General features: G+C 42.8%; 1 protein-coding gene and 1 long non-coding RNA gene across 3 annotated transcripts in view; one reads left to right on the forward strand and one right to left on the reverse strand.

Moving 5' to 3' along the window:
- The window catches only part of arrdc1b (arrestin domain containing 1b), a 67,952-nt gene that overhangs the window by 41,417 nt on the left and 5,527 nt on the right, over positions 1-21,008 (reverse strand). The gene's annotated exons all lie outside the window — the stretch shown is intronic.
- On the forward strand, positions 2,196-3,453 carry LOC139070387 (uncharacterized). The gene is made up of 3 exons (XR_011520914.1): positions 2,196-2,755; positions 2,884-2,931; positions 3,100-3,453. It is a non-coding gene; the product is annotated as an uncharacterized lncRNA (long non-coding RNA).

Raw genomic sequence — 21,008 nt, forward strand, 5'->3', positions numbered from 1 at the left:
ACTGAAGTTCCTCGTGCCTTTAAACACGCTGTTCTACAACCAATCTTGAAAAAACCCGGCCTCGATCCCACCGATTACTCTAATCTACGACCAATTTCCAAATTACCGTTTTTATCTAAGGTCCTTGAGAAAATAGTCTATGCACAGTTGGTGAAACATCTAAATGAATATCAGGTAATGGACACCTGTCAGTCTGGTTTTAGACAACAGCACAGCACTGAAACTGCTCACGTTCGGGTGTTTAATGACATTTTTCTGGCTTTAGATTCAGGTTTCCATGTGGTTCTGGTACTTTTGGATCTATCTGCAGCATTCGACACGATCGATCATGACATTTTGATCACAAGACTTCACACTTGGGCTGGCATTTCAGGCACTGCCCTGGATTGGTTTAGGTCATACTTTTGTAACAGGTCTGCTAGGGTCATGTTGGACGGCTGTTCATCAGAGTCACAGCCTCTACGTTGGGGTGTCCCACAAGGTTCAATTCTCGGCCCGTTACTGTTCAACCTCTATATACTGCCCTTAGGAGCCATTTTCAGAAAGCACGCTGTCTCATACCATCTTTACGCTGACGACTGTCAAATCTACTTTTCATTTAAGCCAACTCAATCAACGAAAGTTCTGTCTGATTGTATCCTCGAGGTCAAGCAATGGCTAGCTGATAACTTCCTCCATCTTAATGACTCCAAAACTGACTTATTCGTTTTCAGTCCTAACAGTATCATGGCAACTCAACAACCTGACCTCAACTATCTCTCACCTAATGTATCCTCTGTAATCTCCAACCTTGGAGTAAAAATGGACCAGGCTCTGAAGATGGATGCCCAGGTCAATACACAGTTAAATCATGTTTTTACCAACTAAGACACATCTCGAAACTAAAGCACATCCTGAGTGTCCGTCTTCTGAAACCTGTGGTCCACACTTTTATCACCTCAAGGCTGGATTACTCTAACTCCTGCTTATATGGCATCAGTAAAGCAGCTCTTTCTAGACTTCAGCTGGTCCAGAATTCAGCAGCTAGGTTGCTGACTGGAGCTGACAGAAGACAACACATTTCTCCAATTCTGAAATCTCTCCACTGGTTGCCCGTGCAGTTCAGGATAAACTTCAAAATTATGCTTCTCACTTACAAATCCTTGAACCATCAAGCTCCTCCATATCTGTGTGAACTGGTCCATTACTACAACCCGCCGCGTGCTCTCAGGTCTGAAGATAAGCTCCTCCTAGCTGTTCCCAATGCACGTTTAAAAAGCCGTGGAGAAAGGGCTTTCTCTGTCTGTGCACCCAAGCTGTGGAACGCATTACCACTGCTAGTGAGGCTAGCACCAACAGCTAGCATTTTTAAATCACGCCTGAAAACTCACTACTTCAACCTAGCTTACACCACATAATTATGAACCTCACTGACATCTGCACTGTTTATAAACTGACTCCACATTATCGACTTCCGTACTAGTGAGGTTCTTTGTAAAATGTTTTTTCCTATTTTTACTTCACCCTGTGTCTTATTGATTTTTAGCTGTTATTTTTGGGAATTTTGTTGTATTTCCTTTTTATCTTTTATCTGTGTTCGACATGTTTATATAACGCCGGTTTAATTAACCAACATTTTTAGTGTACAGCGCCTTGTCTGGTTGTAATGCCTTGTGAATGCGCTTTATAAATAAAATTGGATTGGATTGGATTGGAAAACATCACTCTGCAAAAAGTGTATATATAGTGAGACAATTCAACTTTCACCAGTTTTTGTATGCACGTTTTAAAAAATGCTGATACTTGAAAGGTTTAAGCACTTTACACACTTAATTCTTAACATTTAATATTTACAATATAAATTGAGGAATGTTTTTTTTTGAATAAACTTGTTCAATAAATTGGTGTTTTTAAATAGTATCGAAATCGAGTATCGAGTTTTTATTCAAGTATCGAATCAAGTTTGAAATTTTAGTATCGTGACAACCCCAGGTGGGACCTTCACCTCCACCCTCTCCTTATTCTGCTCTTTCCACCTCAATCCACCTTTCCCAGGACCAACTGACTTCCTCTTTATCATTTTCTCTTTCCCTTTCTTCACATTTTTATAATCACAATTTTTTAATTTTTCACATTATCATATTTTTTAATTAACATATTTTTTATTTTTGTTCTTGTGAAGCACCTCGTGATTTTTATTTTGAGAATTGCTTTATAAAAGATCGTTTTTTAAAAGAAGAAGTAGAAAATATCATTTCTATAGCGCCTCTCAAGATAAAAATCACGAGGCGCCTCACAAAAACAAAAAATGTAAAAATATAAAAAAGCATTTAGAAAATGGTTAAAAATATATTTAAAATGAGCAAAAATAGACAATTGTGATTAAAAAAGTGTAAAGAAAGAGAGAGAGTGGACAGGAAAGAGGGAAATCAGTGAGGAAGGTGGAATAGGTGGGGAGAGCAGAATAAAGAGAGAGAGGTGAAGAAGGTCATACAAAAGCCAGCTTGAACAAGTGAGTCTTCAGCTGCTTTTTAAAGGAGACCACTGAGTCCACTGATCTCAGGTTCAGGGGGAGAGAGGTCCAGAGTCTGGGACAGACATTTATTCTTCAGCATCAGGTACAAACGGTGTACGAGGACTAGAACGTATCTGAAGGAACGCGGAGTTGGCCTGACACCTGCAGCCAAAGTCCTCACTGACAAATGAAGTTAAAGCCGTTGGACAGTCTCAGCCAATCAGAGAGCTGGATTCTCCCACCTTGGGGCAGCTGCTACAGGTGACCAGAGCGAATCGTAATGCTCAGACAGTTACTGAGCAAACGTATTAAGTTCTATCCAAAGAAAATTTCAATGTGAGGAACTTTAGAAAATCAAACTGACTGATTAAAGGTGTTGAACTATTTAGGACACTGGAGACAAACTTTGCTTCCTTGATCAGAGGCATCTTCACCAGGTAAGATCATAGTTTTTTATTTCTTTTACACAGAAATCACCTGTAAAATAACTGGAAAATCTATTGAAGAGGATCCAAACCAAAAATTTTACTCAAAATAAAGCAGATTTGTATCTTTCTGGGCTTAAATTATAACATAACCTATTTTTCTACATTTTATCCACCAAGCTACCTGAAGAAAACCATGACAAAAGGATGTGTTTGAAGTGAGGTATGCCATGAAAATCCCCCACGGTCTCCGACCTAAAAAAGCGTGTCGATACCGACGATATGTAACAGACAGCAGGCGCGCCCATGCAGGTTCCTGCACAGTTTACACTCTCAAAGCAGCAGATGGACTCGCTTGTTGCACCAGCAGGGCTGCTGGCACGCTTTTGGGTAGGAGAGTTGAGAGGTTTGTTGCTGTTCGAACAAAAATCTGCTGCTTAAAAAAGCAGGTGGGCTTTTCCAGCTTCATTGTTTCATTACACTCACCAAGAATCATGTGTTTTTACTATATTAACACTGTGTGGGCATATTTACAGCTACAGAGGGAGCCACGGCTGCATCGTGATGCTGTTTATGTCTGCAGCTCGGCCCCTAAAGGTCCGCAGGAGCTAATCTGCTAATGACCCCGGCTGCAACGGCAGGCACAACTGAATGTGAATAGTTCTGTCACAGGAGACTGGACCGCTTCCTGGAACTGAACGCTGGGCGGGACTCTCTGCAGAGAGAGGAACCGGGGGGGGGGCGGTGATGAGATGAACAATCAGATAATAAGACGTTTAATTGTCACCTTCCCACCAAAACCTACAACGTCTACAAGGAAGAGGCAAAGACCAGAAGAGCTGCAGAACAAACGCACTTTTCAGGAGTACCTTGGTTTAAACGGCTTGCTGCTCTGGAGCATACAGGTGTGTGTTAACACACGGCCAGGTGAAGAGATGGAGTTCACCATTCTACAGACAGAAGGATTCACTAGAGGAAAACATTTAGGAAAGCAGCTAGAAGTTAGGTTAACGTTTCTAACAGATTAGGTCAGGGGTAGGCTACCCTGGTCCTAGAGAGCCGCAGTCCTGCTCGTTTTCCAACGATCTTTGTTCTTCCTGCTGGTGATTACCTGGATCAGGTGTGTTCGGCCAATTAGAAGCTGCAAGTTCATGCATGGCTGGAAAACATGTAGGACTACAGCTCTCCACCAGGGTTGCCTACCCCTGGATTAGGTTTAGGAGAGATGACAACAAGGTGGAGATGTTTACCCAGAATGCACTGCAACATTTTTGGAAAAAGCTAAACCGTTTTAATGAAAATGGCAACGATTCTTCAACCTTGTAGCCTGAAACGCCATCCTATACATGAGAAAATAAAGTCCGGTAGTGACAGATAAACAGCTCAGTCGTGGGGCTGGATCTACGGTTGTCTTTCAAGCTGTCTCCACATGCTATTGGACAACGATCAACGTGACATAGACCGTGTTCGAGTTGAGCAGCGCCTCGCCTGGAAAGCAGACGAGAGCAGACGTACTCAGCAGGGGGCGTGGCTGAAAGCCAGCGTTCAAGTCAGACAGATTTTTCTACATGTGTAGCTCGCGGGTGACGATGGATGAAGATATCGTGTTAGAGTTCGTACTTGTTTAATTATTTATTTTAATACTGGTGCCTGTTAGCAGCTGAAACACATCCTCTCGTGCTCGTGGATATCATATATTGTATATGAAAATAAGACTGTTTAGGATTACAAATGCGCTTCACGAAAGTGACGTCATCGAACCAGACACGGAGAAAAACCAGAGGGAAATGGCTGTAAGTTCAGCAGACTAGAAATCCTTCCACCATAAATCTGGCCATGTGACAAGTAGCAGCTATGCTAGGGCAGAAGAGACTCTGTGGTGACGTCACATACGCGACGTGCCGATGTCTGAATCGTAGTCATGCTAATTACAAACTTTTACAAGTTGATAAATCTCAACGTGCGTGACTGGCGAGGTCGAAACACCCATCATTACTTTTCATTTAAATTGAACAAAAATGCAATCCAGGGTCTGAGGCAAAGCGGATTAGAAAATAGCTCCATTAGCCCCGTTGACTTGCATTCATTTTTTCGTTCTTATGGAGACCCATGAGCCGACTGAAAGGGGAGGAGACTTTTCAATTCAAGTTTATTTATAAAGCGCCAAATCACGACAAGAGTCGTCTCAAGGCACTTCACATAATAAACATTCCAATTCAGGTCAGTTCATTAAGCCAATCAGAAATAATGTTTCCTATATAAGGAACCCAGCAGGTTGCATCGAGTCACTGACTAGTGTCAGTGACTATACAGCAATCCTCATACTAAGCAAGCATGTAGCGACAGTGGAGAGGAAAACTCCCTTTTAACAAGAAGAAACCTCCAGAGAATCCTGGCTCAGTATAAGCAGCCATCCTCCACGACTCTCTCACACACACACACCACACACACACACACCACACACACCACACACACACACACACACACACACACACACACACACACACACACACACACACACACACACACACACACACACACACACGTTTAAGTGGTTAGCAGCAGGGTGCTAGACGACTTAGCCTCCCAGTGCTGATGTAATGGGGGGAGGGGGGGCTGTCCATCCACTGAACACATGTTCTTATAAAAAAATAAAATGTTTTTGTTATTCTTATGTTATGTTCCCAAACAGCTACCGTATTTTAGCATAGTGCACAACACAAAACAACACCTAGCTCATCGTGGCTAAGTAACAAAGCCTACTGGAACTCACCTGTTTCCTTATAAATATAAAGATAATCGTTTAGCACCAGCTGAAGGTGTTTAGGTGGATCAAAGGTATGACTCATTTCATGGTGGATTATTTTAAATCTTCGTTATGTGGGTCTGAGGAGCACAGGGGTCAGGGAGTCACCTTTGAATGTTAAAAATGTTCACACGTTGCCATGGTTACCTGTCATAAACGTGACCAAAGTACGAAAAGCAGGGTACTTTGGTAATAAGAGGTGGAACTCCTGTGCAGGAGCCCACACCTGGGTCCAGTTCTCCAGCTCAGAACCAGCAGCCTGAAGGAAACGGACACTCCTGTGGAGGCGGAAGCAGAACGCGTTCTGACTCAGCGGCTGGCAGGATTTGTTACAACACTGGAAACCATCCACAGTTCGATGAGAACGGGAGGTGATGATCAGACCGGGACTGAGCTGGCTCCGTCAGCCCTCTGAGAGGTTAGAAGTTCATCAGGTCCAAATCTAAAACAATAGAAACCTACAACACTGAGGCGTTCTTTTATAAAAGCTCTCACGTATCTCCAAGTGGTCGAAACTACAAATGTGCAGATTTTACTAGCGTTTTTGTTTCCAACAACTCATGTGGATCCTGGTTTTATAACGGTTCTGTCACTCCGTTTGGTCCAGCCAGTAAATCCTGACGCTCAGGAATTATACCCCTCTGGCTGTAATCTTGTGAGTTTACGAGCAGCTGAGCTCGCCAACGCCCTCGTTTGTTCTGCCTTCAGGACTTCAAAACTGGGAGTATAATTTCATGTACCACAGAATAAAGTAATCCCAGTTTAGTAGGAAACAAAGTTACTTCAGCACCAAAAGCCCAAAACATCCCAGAGTGTGGTGTCGTGTGAGCGCCACTTCCTGTGCTAATAGTTTTGCACTCATTCGTCTGAGCCGAGGTTCTGCTGACAGACAGAGGAACCTCGGCTTGTTTGAGTTTTAATAGAAACAAAGGAGGAAACGTCTCAGACTAAACAGGGATGAAAAGCGTTTTCACCGCATTTCTGCTTTCATCCCAACGTGAGTCAGGAAGGTGAAATGACCATCGGGATCTCTTGGAATGATCAACATTCCTCACATGCTCCATAATGGCGGAGTCTTTCAAACATTCCAGGATAATGAGGAACTGAAACTGCAGCGATGTAGATCTTCCCCGTGTTTAAACGGTGCTCTCACTCTCAACCTTTATTCCAAAAGGTTCCTGTGATCAGGCTTCAGAGGTTTCACCTTCGTTCCTGTCGTGTTTCAGCCCAGGAGCCCAAGGCTTCTCTTACTACCTTCATTAAATCTTAAAGCACTCTAAACAATTAGCTGCTCTCACTTTTCCTCCATCTGACGCCTCTCAGCGAGACGTCAAACAGAGCCACCGGATCTCTGATCTATACGGCCGGACTGTAAGGGAACCCCCGTCTGTTCGCTCAGACACATATCCGGTTACAAGAGACAAAGAGTTGTTTCCTTGTGCGCTGTCTCAGTGGAGCCCAGATGAAAGCTTTGCCAACTTTCATCCAAAGGAGGAGTTTATGCGTGTTTGCTGAATCTGCATGTAGGACACACCAGGCTGTCTGCATGTGAGAGTGAGAGGATGATCTCCGCAGAACTGACACCAGGAAACCAGACGTATCATCTCCACCCCACCAGAAACCACAAATAAGTTCCACTCATTTCGACTTTAGATGTTAAACAACATACGGGGGCGTACTTGTTGACCCCCCCCCCCCCCCCCATCTTGATGCCTGTACATTGGGATGTACCCCAGTGAATGACAGGGGTGTTCCAAAAAGAGTACTTCACAGTTCGATTCGATTATGGGAGCTTCGATGCTTCGATTCTAATGATTTTTGGTTCGATTTGATTACAGGTGCCACGATTCTTCAATTATTGACATTTTTAATGCATTTTTCATACAAGATTGTCTTCTTCTTTATCTACATCTGTAAATAAATAACCTATCAATTAATTCAGTTCCTCTAAAACTACTCTGTTACTCAATACATTTTTTAACATTAAACTATTTTTCAAAGGCAAATTCTTATTTTATGACTGTGTGACTGTAAATATTTGCACTTTGACCAACTTAACTTGGATCAATGAAAGCTTTACTGACACTAGTGTCCCCTCCATTGTTGGGAAACACTGAAAACAGGCACGCCCTGGATTTAATGAGGTAATTAATTCAAGTAAACAAGATTTTTACTTCCATCAAATTTTATTTAATGGAAACTTAATGAGTCTGTCCTATGATATCATTACAAAAAAGCTGCCATACAGATCAAATAAAATAATTCAGCTTATTCAGTCTGGAATATAGGTAACAGAAAAAACCTGACATATCTGAAGGTAATATGTTTTCAGAACATGCGTGCATAATTCAACTGAACTTATATTCAGCCTGCAGCTTCAGTACAGTGGAGCGAACACAACAAGATAGAGCAGAGTGACGCCCATACTCCCTCCCCTCCCTCTATCCCCCCTACATCCTCCTGTTTTGGGGGGTGGGCAAATGTCAACATGGTGCTACTTTGACTCTCACTCATCTCTCGAGTTTGAAGAACGTGACTCACCAACTTCCACCCGTTCTAGTCCGACGCGAGAACAAAATGCACCGTTACAGTAACGAAGGATTTGGTTGCAACCGATGTCCACGCATCGCATGTGAGCGCTATCGCGGTTGCCTTCTTCTTGTCCATAATGAAGACCATGTTTGGACATAAAGGTGTCCATATGTGCTCTGGGCACCAGGATACCTCAGGCCGCAGCTCGATGATCGACTTTGTTGTTGTTTCATCTGATCTGCGGCTGCATGTTTTGGACACTTGGGTGAGACGGAGCTTCCAACTGACCTTTACCTGGTGGTGTTGGCTTTGATGGTGGGGGAGGATACTGGTCAGACCTGGCAGGTCCAAACGTATTGTGAGGGTCTGCTGGGAATGCCTGGCGGAGTCTCCTGTCAGAAGGAGCTTCAATTCCCACCTTTGAAAGAGTTTCGAACATGTCCCGAGGGAAGCGGGGGCCCACATTGAGTCCGAGAGGGCGACGGCCCATGCTTCTGCTGTCGAGGCGGCTGACCGGAGCTGCTGTAGCAGAACTGTCGGTATCTGTCGTGGTGGCAACCCCAAACCCGCTGGTGGACACTGGCAGTTAAAAAGGAGGAGTCCTTCGCCTGTGGGACTCCAGAGGCAGCTGATGGGTACCGGCAGTCCAAGCGGAATGACGCTCCGGTGGTCATGGAGGCAAAATCCCGGGACTGAGGAGTTCAGTGAGACCATGCAGCAATACTTCCATATGACTTCAAGGAGATACTATTCCACCATCTGGCATCTCAGGAGGGGACAGCAGTGTGCCACCAACACTGTTTGTGGTGGTGACGGCGTGCTGCTGACCTCTACTCCAGATGTGGTGGATTGGTGGGTGGAATACTGTGAAAACCTCCTCAATCCTACGGCAAAAGCAGATTTAACTGTACACTGAGAGCATTACAAGGCCTCCTTTGGGATTAAGAAATGCAAACGCTGGCTCTCTGCCCGTTTAGGATTAATTCAGATGATCATCGTGTCAACAGGGAGCTGCATTTTTAAAACTGGACACTCCCAAATAACAAAACACTGCTGTCCTCATTTGATCTGATCTGGTTTCCCTGCAGTTTTAGAAACGGCACATTTTTATCTTGTTGTTGTTGTGAATACGTTTCCACAAGAAATAAACAAACAAACAAACAAAAATGAGATTTTTACTGCAGAATTAAAGCCAACAGCATATCTGTCCACCAGTCCTCCAGCAAACATCAAAAATACAGGATCTGAAAGTAAAACAAGGAAGGACCTTTCAACGAGTCGCTCCTGCCCCCCCCCCCCCCCCCACACACACACACACACGGCTGTATCAGCTGTTATTTTCGTTAAGGAGTGTGCACATACAGCATGCACGCCTCGTGCACGAGCCTACTATTGAAGCTGCTGTTACACTTTTGGCCTGAGGGGGCGATCACGAGCATAAAAATTCAAAAGTCCGTGAAGTCCCTTTAATGAGTAGGGATAGATTGTTATATATGACTAATATTTACCTTTTATTATATGTCGGCGCTGGCTGATATACCTGTTAGTGGAGCCGATCTTGAAATGGGAACATCCACGGGAAGCTCAGTGGTGCTACTGGACTTTATATCTAATGAGGTTCCTGAAAAACAGCAACTTGATAAATGCTCTAAACATATTTGTCAACTGAATTTTCTTTTGATTTGCCCGTTTTGTATTTGATACTAGTTCACTCACTTTATTGATTTGTTTGATTAACTTTGGTGAAACGTTTGATTCTAATGTGGAGCAGAGCACAATTTAAGGCTCAGGTGGTTAAATATAGTGAACAACAGCGGCGTAGGTTGAGAAATGTGATGATTCCATTGTTATTAGTGACGTTTAGCATGCAGGAGGAGGAAGATGCCTAGATATCAGCCAGAAAAATCGCCAGCACAGCACGGCTGACCATGACTTCTGCATATCATCACGGTATCAGCAATGAAAAATTGTCGATACCGATGATGATCAGTCGATTCATAACAAGTAAGTCTCCTAATGCTGGCAATTTTCCGCTGACCCCCTCCTCTGATGATGATGATTAAGCGTCTGCCATACGTGCGTTTCAGTCTAACCGAGGAGTCACTCTTCCTGCAAACAGCTTTGCTCTTTTCCATACTGCAACACAGGAAGTGGGAAACATTTTCCAGTAAAGAAGAGAAGGAGTTATTAGGGGTGGATCCGTGTCACATAGGGCTGTAGCGAAGCCTCGACGAAGTCGACGGCTCGATTCTAAAAATTTGTCGACGTCAGATCCGGAAGTCGACGCACCGCGCCCACTTGTTGCATCCCCAGGAGTTTGTAAATAGAGGAGGAATCTGCCTGTTTTTCCTCTAGTTCGCCCTCTTCTCCGCCTTCACTAACATCTCCGCCAAATACCGAAGACCCGGAACAACGTCCGTCCACTACTAGATTATTTTCCTGTTTTGCCCCTTCGTCTCCCGGCAACGGACAACAACTTCCGGGGTCAGATGTGCGCTGCTCCGTCTCTGTCGCAGATGTAGAAAATCACCGGGAGCGCTTCTCCCTTCATTAAGGAGCTTCTTTCAGACATGAGGAGAGCTGTTTTGGTGGTAGCAGTCTCTCCTCCGTGCTGGTCTGTTTGCTGCTGGGTGTTTTTGGTTTATTTAAACTTGGTAACTTGAACTTAACGTTGGTAAAGCTACTGTTAGCATCTTCGCTAACAGCTTCTTGCGTTGGGATAAGCTGTTACGTTTTGGTTTAGAGTTCATCTTTTTTGTGGTGTAGATCTCCCTTTTATTACATTTAGAGTGTTGTGGGTTTTCGGTTTAGTTTAAAATGTAAGACCACTCGCCTCACGCACATAAGTGACCAAAACAAAGCAGCATGGAGACACTCCATCTTCTACCACCTCTCAGGCAGCAGCCTGCACTCCCAGGTTCTACACGTCACCAGAAAACCAACACAATAAAAGCAGTGTTATACAAAATGGAAGGCCTGTAGTGTTTATTCTCTTACAGTAAGAATTTATCTTTTTTTTTTGAGGAATTTATTTGAGATTTTCTGGTTTTTGTTAATTGTGCAATAGAAAAATAATCATTAGATTAATTTTCTAAATAGTCATTAGAATCGTCGACTATTCGATAAAATAATCGTCAGAATAATCGTTTTAAAAATAATCGTTTACCCCCAGCCCTAGTGTCACACAATCCTCTTACGTCAGACCAACAAACCCAGCTGTGGTGTCAGACAGTGCGCCGGGTATGGAGGTCAAAGGATAGACGCAATTAAACTGACTAAATCTGAGGGGGGAAGAGGAGCAGCTGGTGCCAAGTGTTCCAGCGGAGAGCGTCTCCTCTATGGGAACTCTGACTAATCAGGCACATGTGGACGGACGCCAGTCGGCCACGCTGAAGGACGACAGTGCACCGTGTTACCAAATCCCACTTTCCTCACGGAGAAGAACAAAAGGGATTAAGTGATTCAGCTCAAGTTCAGGAACTGAAAGCAAACCTCAGAGGAGAAGACCAAAGTATAAACACCTAATCACACGGTTGGCCAGCACGTAAGAACCTGCAGAAACGTAAGAGTTTACGTATCAGCGCTTTTAGCTGTTTTATGATCTTCTTCCACCCAAACCCAAGATCTCTGACATATTTTAGATTTAAATGGACTGAAAAGGGGACGGGGCTTGGGAGTCTGACATGCACACAGCTCTATCTTCTACTTCACACTCAACATTCCTCCAGAGCTGACGCGCTGCAGAAGTGAAGGAGGACTTTGTAACTCTACAAATCTGAAACGTGTTTCCACAACAGGGCTGGAAGCTGCTGAACGTGCAACAGAGTAGCTCCTGGATGGGACAAAACACCAGAAAACAGGGTTTGATCCACAAAGTAACAACAGCAGGAATCCATCACCTCCACAGTCGCCAGCTAACACTCTAATAAGCTAACACAATAACTCTATTTCAGCTCTGACAGCAACTTTTTATCTCAAACAAAATAGAAGCACAGTCGGCAACAAAAAGTCGTGTGATTTAATAAAATTTCCACTTTGGTCCAACGATAGCCAAAGAGACCCGAACACTCCGTCGGCCATGATGAATCTCTAGATGCTGAATCAGAAGCAACGACAAATAAAATAAAATAAAAACATAAACGGACAACTATTTTCCACTTGTGGAGCAAATAAAACATTTATTATAACATTTATCCCTAAAGGTTTAAAATATCACAAACTAGAAATGGAGCCAATATATCGGGCCGACATACCTCTTTGGTTGAGCCGATTTAAAGTCAGGCACATCCACGGGCAACCCGGTGCTGCTGCAGATTTTTAGTTAGATGTATAATAACAGCTGCGTAATAAATGCCCTAAAACGTTTTTTTTTTTTACCTGTTTTATATTTAATACTTGGTCGATTTGTTTGATTAACTTTGGTTCAACATTTGATTTTAGCTTTGATCAGTGCACACATTAAAATTCAACAGTTGGTGAAATTCTGTGCTCAAAAACAGGTTCAGGTTGAAAACGTTGTAGTGACCTTTTAGCATTTGGCTAAAATGAGGTGAAAACGTCTAGACATCGGCCATCAGCTGACCGTGACCTCCACGTATCGGCAACAGAAAAAAACCATATCAGTCCTGATTTAAACTCCACATCAGCGATAAATACGAGTCAGACCGTATCAGGCAATATATGGGCCATTCCCATCTGTACCGGGTCGGCCCGGGCCGGGTAGCCCCAGCCTGGCCCGGTTGATTCCACACATCCACACAGCTTGCTCTAATGGAAGGTGTGAATTTGCTGTCAGCAGTGGGTGTGTTGGTCCTGGTCGGCCTGAAGCAGACCCCCTCCAGAAGAGGGCTGAGAATGAGCCTTGGTTGGCCCGGAAAAATACCAGGCCACCCAGATATGTAAACAACCTACGCTACCCGGCCCGGGCCGACCCGGTACAGATGGGAATGGCCCAATAGTAAAATCACAGGTCATTCAACAAAACAAGTCACACAAGTCCTTACATGTCAAAGTTTTTCATCAGATCTTGAAAATAAAACTCAAATTAAATGTGAACACTCAGACTGCTTGAGTTTTCTTTGTTCTGCGGCTCGACCATGATGAACACGTTAGCATAAATGCTAACCAGGTAAAGCTCGTCTGTCCTGAGGCGTGAACATGGCTTGCCGTGAAGCGTGACCGTGAGACTTCAGGGCAGCGGTGTGGAGGGGCTAACGGGTATCCTGCTCACCGGGCGGAGAGACCTTCACCAACCCTGTAAAGGCTCATCTGAACACAAACCGGCTCAAGAAAAGGATTTAAACATATGAAAGGTTTGCTAAGTATGCCTTTAATTAAAATCCTGACGTGTCTGAGCCAAAATCTTTGCTTTCAGATGGAAACGAGAAACTTCCCTCCTCGCTGCTCTGCTGCGTTGTTGCCATCATGTGACTCAGCAGCCGTGACCATTTTTGCAGGCGGGGGCTCATCCAGGACACAAACCCAACAATGAAGGAAACACCTTTTCTAATTTCAGCAGACATGAAACGGGTTAAAAACCTCCAACAACAGACAGGCGTTGTCATCAGATAAGATCTTGTGTGTCTGTGAGAGCCATCGCAGAGCCGTGTCTTGTTACAGGAAGCTGCTGGTTGGTGTGTGTTTGACTGGGCCTGTATCTGCTGACCTCATCATCTAAACCCAAACCGGTTTGGTTGATTTCTGTGTGACGAAGCCAGAACTAAACTGCTCACATCTGCTTTTAAAGATCACACAGGAGGAAGATATGTAAAACGTGTTAAACAAACAACACAAAACACCAGGACTGGGAAACGCTGTCCTACAGGACGTGTGTTGGACAGACCCCAGAAAGGCGCGTCTCCCTCTCTGGTTTGAAAAGAGGACGTAAAAAGGAGTTGATCTGATCTGGACTTGATGCAGAAAACAAAACAAAATCAAACCAATAAACTAATAAAATGTGAAATACTGAGCTAGCTGAGTAAGAAAATGACTCGGATAAATCGATAATTACACACAAAAATGAACTGTAAAAAACCAGAATGAATATAACGAAGATACAACCACAGTACAGGACCAGCACCTGAATCTGGGTTGTTTTGGTTAGTCACCAGTTACTTTAGTCATCTGTCCACTAATGGGATCATGCAATGAGCTGCTCTAATACTAATACTAATACTAATAATGCTCTAATAACATCATAAAACTGTCATCATCAGAACCAGGTCCATGCAGCTCATCCAGCGTACAAACACTGTGCAGAGCGAGGATAATAAAGGTGAAGGTTTGTGCTGACACGGCACCAACGGTGCAGCTCCTGCTCATTTAGCACCTAAAACAGGAGACAAAGCACTTTAGCTACAGAGGATTCTGCTTGGGAAAACTTTGTGAGGCACTTCCGTATTCAGAGGCCCAGTGTGTGATATTTTTACCCGTTTACTATCAAATCCTGTGTTTCCACTTGACAAACTTGTGCTTTTTCACTAATATTTCTCACCAACATCAATTCTAAATATTCCTCTCAACTTGAAATTTTACATTTTTAAATACATAAACTGTGGTCAACGCTCCATGGTCATCCACCATCTTAAAGTACAGTAGCTGTTTAGGGACATAGGAGCTCCACGTTACCCGTTTGGTCTATGACTGTAACCTGAAAGAACCAGCAGAGGGCAGCAGTGCGCCCTGGAAGCATGGAGTCTGCTAATTCAACTCAGAAATAAAAAGGAAGAGCTACACCGTCGCTGTACTCGTTAGTTTGAATAAAAACTATTAAATCAAAAGACAAATGAAGTTTGTCCGTTCCTCATCATGTCCAACACAAGGAAGCCGCACATGTTCAGACCCCCGCCCGCAGCATGTTTGTTTACATCGAGGCGCCGTGATCCACCTGAAACGGGTGTTGTGGGAAATTTTGTTCCCCTGAAATATTCGGTTTCCCTTAGGCAGTCAAGAGCAAACATTTCCAAATCCACAGAACTTCTTGTCCATCATGAGGACTAAACTAGCTCAAGTAAAAGATGTTAAACTGAGAGAGATTACATCTTTTTACAAAACTGTCATAAATGATAAACAAGCTTGCTGCAAAAGAGTGAAAAAGAATGTTTTTACTGCATCTTTTTAAATTGTTTTTAGGAGGAATTACAGATAAACATCACAAGCATAACAACATTACATTACATCATTTTACCATAAAAGTTTATCACAAATGTTGTGAAAATAGCCAGAAGTGTGATCTCCCGACACGGGGGACAGAATATTTCAGGGGAACACAATTTCTCACAGCACCTGACCTCCCGGCTGACGTCACCCCTCCTCCGTGTGTGAATCGTGACAACTTCAAGATCTAGCAGAACTAGCTGCTTCCTTCAGGACTGGTAGGTTGATAAAACACTCATAGTTATAAATGCGTTTTTAAAGAGGTCGAGTAGCTAGTTTTAAGCTTTGTGTGGCGTAGGCTACACAGGTTGGAAACTGATTACACAGTCAAACTCATGAGTGGGCCACCGTAGCTGCAATAGTTTCTCTGAACTGCACGGCGCTAAAGAGTCACTTTTTTCATCGTGATTTCAGTGGATTTCACACACGGAGCCTTTAAAAGCTTGCTTCCTGCCTCAGTAGAGAAAAGCAACCTGGGAAATGTAGTTTCCTCCTGAGCCCTTTAGTCTGTTTACTGATGTCATTACCTTCTGAATAGCAGCTGAACCTTTTCAGGCACGGACTGGGCTCAAGATGGCGACCAGTGCGGAGGTGTTGTGAGGAGCTCCGTGATTGTGAGTTGTACCGCGTTAACAAAGGCAAATAAACCAAATACTGCCATCACTGTTGTTCAAGGGATCGTTTATGCATAAGATAAGAGGAAGGACTTGTTACTGAAAGGATACTCACCTCCACGCCGACTGTGTCTAGCTGGCTAGCTTACAGTCATCTCAGCTCAACTTTTGAAATGTCAAAAAGAGGACCGAAAAATTCCAAAGAGGAAGCCTCTTTACTGCAGCCAGGTATGCAGGACTTTGATGCTGCTTTCACTCCACTACCTGTTACACCCACAAAGAGCCCTGATACAAAAACAGCTAAATCAGCTAACATCTCACCCGAAGGAACTTCTAACGATGACATCTTGAAAGCCGTAATGGAACTATCTGGCCGCTTTGCAGCGCTAGAGCAAAAAATAACTAAAAATACAGAAGTCATCGCTAACGTCTGTGATCAGCTAAAAGCAGTTGAAATGCACGAACAGAAGAACGAAAACATGATTAAAGATGTATCGGAGCAGTTGGTTAAGGAGCAGCAAAGAAGCGATGATACCGAACAATACAGCAGACGCTGGAACCTGCGGCTGTATGGCAAGAAAGAAACACCGGGGGAAAACATCAGAGAGGAGATCATGAAGCTCTTCGTTGCGCTTGCACCAGAGGATAAGGAAAAGTTGATTTCCTTGTGGATACTGTGCACAGGGTTGGTGTAGACCGGGACAATTCCATTCGACCTGTCATTACTCAGTTCACTATTGGGCCATTCCCATCTGTACCAGGTCGGCCCGGGCCGGGTAGCCCCAGTCGGCCCCAGCTTGGCCCGGTTGATTCCACACATCCTTGCCTTAAGCCCATGTGGGCTGATTCTACCCACCAATCAGAGGCTTGCTCTAATGGAAGGTGTGAATTTGCTGTCAGCAGTGGGCGTGTTGGCCCTGGTCGGCCTGAAGCAGACCCCCTCGAGAAGAGGGCTGAGAATGAGCCTTGGTTGGTCCGGAAAAATACCAGGCCGCCCAGATATGTAAACAACCTACGCTACCCGGCCCGGGCCGACCCGGTACAGATGGGAATGGCCCATAAGCGAGCTTTCAAAAACAAGATCTGGAGGGTATCCCGTGACAACAAAACACTTAACGAGAAGAAACAGTTCCTGAAGGAAGATCTGACACAGGCTGACCAGATGGAGCAAAATCGGTTGTGGCCGATAGTGGAGGAAGCTAGGAAGCAAGGAAAGCGTGCTGGCTTTAGAGGCCCTCATGTCTACATAGAAGGGAAAAAAGTTACTCGCTAGACGTAGATTTAAAGCTGTGTAACGATGTAGATTTAAAGCTGTGTAACGACGGATGATGGTAAATTATTTTCAGTTAATACTTGAAAAAGGTTTAAAAATGTGCATAAAGCAAATGGGTACTTGCAGTTGAGGTTAAAGGTTCGTAAGTACTATTCTTTTATTTCTCTTTTTTCTTCTCAGTGAGTGTTATTGACATCAGCAATTTGTTCAAATTTGACAAGTTTTAGTTTTAAGGCACTAAATGTTTGTTCACTTAATGTCCGGGGTCTACGGGAAATCACAAAAAGAAAGGCAATTTTCATATTTTGTAGGAACTGCAATGCAGACTTAGTTTTTCTGCAAGAGACTCATTCATGCACGGATGATGAAAAGTTTTGGAAGTCACAATGGGGGGATTCCACATTTTTTTTCTCATGGCTCACATCGCTCTGCTGGCACGGCAATTCTGTTAAATAGATTTTGTGGTGACATACTGCAGTCTGTAATGTCAAACGAAGGTCGCTGGCTTATGATGGCTGTGAAATTGGATAACCAACATTTTATTTTGGGAAATGTTTATGGCCCAAATAATTCATCTCATGCAAGAACTGTTTTTCAGGAATTTTCTTTAAAGTTGGATTTTTTGAAAGCAAAATACAATAACCCCATTTTAATTATTGGTGGTGACTTTAATGATGTTTCAGATGATATTGTGGACCGGCTTCCTCCAAGGTTTACATCAGTAGGTTTCAAACCTGCTGAATTTTTGAGTGCAAATTACCATCTTACAGATGGTACCATCTTACAGATTACCCTGACGCTACACAATATACGTGGTCCAATCCTAGCAGGCGTTCCCAGTCACGGATACATTTATGGTTAATGTCACAGATGTGTCTCACGCACATGCCCCATTATCTGATCATAAATTAATAAGTCTTAGATTAAAAGGAGTTAAAGAACAGCCAAGTATTAGAGGCTATTGGAAATTTAACAATGACCTTTTGGATGATAGAAAATTTAAGGAACATGTTTCATTTTTGGTTGAGAAAATCTTTATGGAAAGGGAGATGGATCCAATTCAAAAGTGGGAGTTTTTCAAATATACGGTTCAGGAAACAGCAATAAAACGTTGTAAAGAAATAAAGAAAGAACACAAATAAAATGCTAAATTTAATTGTTAAATTAGAGCCCCTGATATCTAAGCAAGACTTGTCTGAAGGTGAATTAAAAACTCTGTCCAATCTAAAAGATGAACTTGATAAAATGTACGTCAATTTAGCTAGAGGTGCATTCATAAGGTCTAGAGCTAAACGGTTAGAGAAAGGAGAGAACAACTATAGTTACTTTTCTGCTCTAGAAAAAAGAAACACCATTGTGGCTCTTCATATTAATGGTATAATAAACTCAGACCCTGCTATGATCGCCAACCTCATTTACAGTGATTTGTTTTCTACAACATTTAATCAGACCAATAGTGACAGATTCTTAAATCATATCAGGATGTTCACACCTCTGATATCGGAGGCCTTTAAAGACTCTTGTGACGCTGAGCTTTTATTTTCAGAAGCTACAGATGCTCTGCGTTCCTAACCCTAACCTCTAGTTTTGGCAGGGTGTTGTTAACAAAAGCGGAAGGCATATCAGGGTTAGTATATCCCGCTCTCTCCCTCCATGTTAATGATGCAACTGGTAAAGAAATTAACAGTTCATTTGTAAACTTTGTCTGGAAGAACAGGAATCATCATCTAAAAAAAGATGTACTCTATCTGGAAAAAGCAAGGGGGGGGGGGGGGGGGGGCTAGAACTCTTACATTTTTTCCACTTAAACACCTTTAAAGTCAAATGGATTAAAAAATGTCTAGAGATGCCAGAATCTTCGTGGAACTTTATTCCACACAACATATTTAAAATGGTAGTGGGTTTAAATGTTCTGTTGCGTTGCAACTTTATTATTTCTAAAGTACCAGCGAAACTTTCAGTCTCGCCAGCAGGCTTTACTTGCATGGAAATGATGCCATACACATCATTTCTCCCCACACAAAGAAATATTATGGAATAATGGTAATATTACCATAAACAACAAAAGCTTATACCAAATGAATTGGGTTGAGAAAGGCACCATTTTTGCTGCAGATTTATTTGATATAACGGAAGCCTTTATTAGCTACGAAAACGTTTTGGAAACTAAGGATTTTCCAGTGAAATACGGAGAATTTGCCTCGGTCATGAGAGCCATTTCTTCAGTTGAGTTAATGAGAGCACACTCAGTTTATCAGAGATTTAGTTTGCAGATGCCTTCTCTAAACGGGGGTATTGATTTATTAGACAAGAAATGTTCAAATCAGCATATAAGGAAGGTTTTATGCTGTTCGGATACGGTGGCAGCCAAAGGAACGCTTTTCTGGAACACACAGTTTGATGTAAACTGGAAGAAAGCATGGATGGTTCACTTTCAATTCTGTATTTCTAACAAGATAAGGGAACTTGATTTCAAAATTTTACACAATATTTATCCATGTAACAAAAAATGATCATTGTTCAGAGATCTGGATGAAAAATGTACCTTTAGTCATACGGGTTCAGAGACTATCACACACTTATTTTATAATTGTCCTCTCTCATCTGGACTTTGGAAAGATATGGAAAACTGTATTAAGATTAAATCCAAACACACTATCCAAATCAGATCTAAGGATGTTATTATCCAGTTTGAATGTAATGATAAAAGGTTAAGTTTTATAATTAATCTAATGCTTCTTTTAGGGAAATTTCACACACATAAAGCGAGGGTCTCCAAACCTCTCCCTGACTTTTGCGTTTTCTTAAATGACTTCCACTCGTAGGTTAACACCATGAAGTTAATTGTAAATAAGAAGGCAGAACTCACTTTAATGAGTCTTCAGTGTTTATTTCTGATTGACCCTGTACAACAAAAACAATAAAATAAGTGCCTTTTGGAAGGTTTTATTATCTGTTATGTGCCTCTTGTCGATTAATGCGCTGATGTCTGTTCGTGTGTATATTTGATGCATGTCTGTTAGTGTGATTATGTATTTGTGACAAAAACAAATAAAGCTTGTTAAAAAAACCTTTTCAGGCACTGGTTTCATAGCAAAGTGTACTTCCTGGTTTAGATGGAAAAATACAACTTTACTGGGTCATTATGCACTCAAACGTTGGAATTGATCCATTTTTCTTATGTTGCATAAAACAGCTGCAGCATCATCCAACATGAAGACAGTTTCTACCGCAGCTGGCTTGTAGCACAAGTGTAAATAACGTGCCTTATTCATCCTCTCCCATTCAAACCATCACTGCACTGCTCGCTCTGACGAAGGTTTTAGTAAAAGACTGAATCAATAGAGACGATGTCTAATGGCCTCCATCATCAATAATACAGCGAGGCCTTGGAAACACTCAGCTTTTTCTTTTTAATATCAGTCTGTGTTTAGGATATCGCTCCACTTGGTAACGCACACATAAAATATACGGAAGACTCCTGAAGACCAGAAGCACACGGACATCCGAGTCCGGCTCTGGCACAAACAAACAGCTGGAGAGAGATTGTGTTTGTGGTGAAAGTCGTGCAAGACCTTTCTGATGTTTGAAACTTTGAGACTGAACCGTGCAAATAAACGCATCAACTGATGTCCAGAAGCAAGACGGAGGTTTCATCAGAGCAGCGGGTTGTTAAATTAACAAACTAAAACCTCTTTATTATCTCTTA

Source organism: Nothobranchius furzeri, chromosome 6, assembly GCF_043380555.1.
Source record: "Nothobranchius furzeri strain GRZ-AD chromosome 6, NfurGRZ-RIMD1, whole genome shotgun sequence".
In the NCBI taxonomy this organism is placed as follows: Eukaryota; Metazoa; Chordata; class Actinopteri; order Cyprinodontiformes; family Nothobranchiidae; genus Nothobranchius; species Nothobranchius furzeri.